The following is a 3967-nucleotide window of genomic DNA, read 5'->3' as shown; positions in this document are numbered from 1 at the left end:
TGTGAAAGTGTGTGAAAATTGAATGTGTCTTGGTGATTGTATAAAATCAGCATCAGATGATGAGGATGATGAGGAGGATGAGGTTGCTGATAATTTCAATAGTAGATATGTGTGAATGTGTGGATATGTGTTGATGTGATGTTCTGTATAATGTACATGTTCTGAAAATCTTTGAAAATAAAAAAATTAAATTAAAAAAAAAAAAAACTCTGTGCACATGACATTGTGATGAAAAGAATCTTGTCAAAATGAAATGTACAGTCTCATTGAAATGTCACCAAATGCCTGACTGGACATCTATGATATAGGTCTGGGTCCAAGTCAAACCGTCTTTGCTTTAACAGGACTAGTTGAATAAATTGAGAAAAAAGAAATATACCTACCAGGTATTTTATAATATATCTGTAGTAGGACAAGGAAAAGTGATAAAGATAGTGCCGTCACTGGGTCTTGAACCCGTGACCCTTGATTCTCCAGCCCGATAGTCTACCGCTGAGCTAAAGGGATATTCCCTACAGCTGACGCTTGTAAGGCAACTTAATTAATCCACATCTTTTACACCATTTCCCCCTTTTTACAAACACCAGCCCAGGTTCTTTGACTCCCCATCAAGGATTCTCCTACCTTGAAACGGGAAGGGTTAACGGCACAATAATGGGACGAGGAATAGTGATAAAGATAATATAGTGCTGTCACCGACGTTCGAGCCCGCGACCCATGGATCTCCAGACCAATGCTCTACCGCTGAGCTAAAGGGCCACCTAATTAATCCACATCTTAATTAAGATAAGATAACTCTGCAATACGCAAAGACGGAATAGATGCTGTATACTATTGCAATTAATTAGGTGATTCATTGGTCCTTGCCGAAACTTACGCTAAGCTCGGATTAAAGGATTAGTGTTAGTGTCGAACCCTGCTGCCAGTGACCTTGACCTTCAAGATTTTTACAGGTCATCAAAGTCTAAGTTTGACTCCATGTTAAGTTTTTCTCACGAAATTTTTGCAAAGAAAAAAATATCTCTCATTGGAGAAAAGTGCTACATTCTAGTAGAAATTTCCAGTTTTTCCTTATTCCGTCTTTGCGTATTGCAGAGTTATCTTCTCTTGGGAGCAGGTATTGATTGTTACGTCATTGGTTTGTGCGAGAAAATTACATTGTTTTCTCAAAAATTGATGACGTTACTCTTGCGAACAAGTGACGTAACAATCTATACCTGCTCCAAAGATAAGATAACTCTGCAATACGCAAAGACGGAATAGATGCTGTATACTATTGCAAGAGGAATGTTAGAAAATCAAAGAGTTTCTAAAAGAAAAAATATTGGAAAAAATCCAAAATGAAGGAGAGAGAAAGGGAGAAAAAAATGAAAAATGAAGGACTGGGGAAAAGTGGATTTTGATGCTTTGATATCTCCATAATTTTTTCTCAGCTTAATGAAGGTGGGATTTATCCAAATAACGAGGAAAACCCCTGGATAGGTTTATTAATTGACGAGATTCCTGGTCGTTGGTGGTCGGTGTGTCGGATACTTTGGGGTAGGCGTATTGGTTATCAATTACAGACTTCCTGATCTTCGGTCAGGTATCGGACAGATAACACGACTCAAGTCTTTTATTTGTCCAGATTGCATGTCTTTCTATCCATAAATAATGTTACATGAATTCTGAGCCTATCATTTTGGGATCTCGGGCGAGAAAAAAGTACAGATGACCCGATCAGGTTCGATGTTTTAGTTCATTGCCTGGCCAGAAATAAAACTGTTATAAAAAGGTCCCGTCACTGTTTATTGATTTAATCATCTTGATCATGCAACAAGCAAATTTTTCAAATGAAAATCCCATCGATAACATTTTAATGCCCCATCCATTTGTGAATGAAAACCTGTAAATAAAAAGATAAAATAGTTTTGTGAAGGGAGACTTGATAGTCCTTACTACTCTAATGATTTCTACAGCAAGTTACCATCAGTGTGTTGTCAAGTCATGCCATTTCTGAGGAATGATTTAAGGGACCTTGGTACCATGTCAACTGACAGATTCATTGGTGCAATTTGTCCAAGACTGCCACAAAGGATGCTGGGTAAAGTTTCCTTATATACGATACTGGTTACATTATTAAAAATTGTAAACAACAAATGTTGTGTGAAATAAAATATAAAACAGGAAAAATTAATAACTGAGATTGGACAAAAAACTACATTTGTTTCTTTTTTCTTTTCTAGACTCTCTTTAGTGAGTCATATTACATCAGGATATCAGATGCCAGCCTGGCATTGTAAAGGCGATATGCGCCTTGGAAATAAATTTGTCTGTTAAATCGACTCGAGAAATGGGAAGTATTTTACTTTTTTTTTTTTGCCTCGAAAAACCATTTTAATCCAGATTAAATCTATTAACGCAACAGTCTGTCTAATGTCCACACCCATTTCGAGGTGCATAATTTTCTTGTCGTGAGGCGGAGGGGGAGATTAGAGATAATTTTTATTGCCAGGAATGCAGACCTGTGACGAAGACAATTAATGATGGAGGGATAGGATCAACAAGCCATTCAGACAGAATGAATTGAGCACAGCGATCATTAGGATCTGCGATTCCCACAATCTGGCATTGTGGTGGTGCTGTGAACTCGCTCATACAAATGGACAGGAAGCCCCTGTGCCGACGGACACATTCTATGGTCTCCGTCGCGACAAAGACATTGGCCTCTAAGTTATATTATTACTGGCACAGAATTAGTTTTCAGAAATAAATAGAATGACTGTGCATTAAGAACCATGCAGATTTAAAGCATTCTGTGTTTCCGGATTCCAGATAGCTTTGAAGTCCTATGAAAGGTTGAAATTGTCTTCATGAGCAACGCTTTTCCAACTTGTGAATCAATGTGCTGTGTTACATTAATTGATTAGCATTGGTTCTCTATGTCTTAAAAAATCTTCAATTTGGTTTTGATTTTTTTTCTAAACTTAAGCTACCATAGCTGTACTAACTAAACTATTGAATTTTTTTTTCATCAAATCGGGAATTATTTCAGCAGTTATTTGATTTTGATGTTTCCAGCACCATTAAGATATGGCCCTTGGCAATATTGGTTCTGAGAATTTTAAAACTTCATTGTAAATGATTAAGTTTGGAATTTAAAACTGAAAATTAAGTTAAAGATGTAGACTGGGTTAGTAGAAATAAAGCATAAATGTTTGATCCTATGTCTACTTTTTTAACAACTGAGAAGTCATAATTCATAACTTTTGAAATTGTAAAAAAATAAATATTGGGGAGGGCAAGTCCTGTTTATCAATTTTGAGAAAAGACATACTGGTAAGCTGAAATTCCTAAGAGGGAAATGCTGTAACTTTTCATTCAAAACACAGAAATGTCGTTGAATGGCACAAAATTATTAAAATTGAATTTCATGTTTTATGGTTTCATGTATTATACAGTGTTTATTTTTAGGTAAATTTTACAACAGCCTGCTGCTTTATATTCATTGGGAAACTATAGAAATATTTTGATTGAAATTGTATTTCATTTTTTGGTCATTTTGGTAAAAATGAGGCACTTTTTAGCTGGGGTTTTTATTCGGCTGTAAAACTCGCTGAGCTAAAAAAAAAGTCACTGATATAATACAAGTTTATATGCATAGTGTTAACCAACCCACATACAGCTATAGCTAGCATTCAACAATTCTAGCACTGCCCAACCACATACTCATTTACAGCTACGGCTGAGTAGACTGGAACAAGCAGAGGAAAGTACCTTGTTCAAAAGGGATCAAGCCGTTCAAAGATACAGCACAGTGCAGTGACGTGACTTGAACCCGCAACCCTTCGGTCACAAGCCCGGCATCCAACCATTAGACTACCGTGCCTCCTAAATAATTTGATCATCTAAATTTCCAAAGTGGTTCCACAGGGCAAGGCAATAAGTGTAGCCCGATGTTCTCAGTGATGAATCTCCAGCTGGACTA

The sequence above is a fragment of the Mizuhopecten yessoensis genome, unplaced genomic scaffold (genome assembly GCF_002113885.1).
Source record: "Mizuhopecten yessoensis strain PY_sf001 unplaced genomic scaffold, ASM211388v2 scaffold6683, whole genome shotgun sequence".
Lineage (NCBI taxonomy): Eukaryota > Metazoa > Mollusca > Bivalvia > Pectinida > Pectinidae > Mizuhopecten > Mizuhopecten yessoensis.
The sequence above is the reverse complement of the archived record's forward strand: the minus strand, read 5'-3'. Positions refer to the sequence as shown.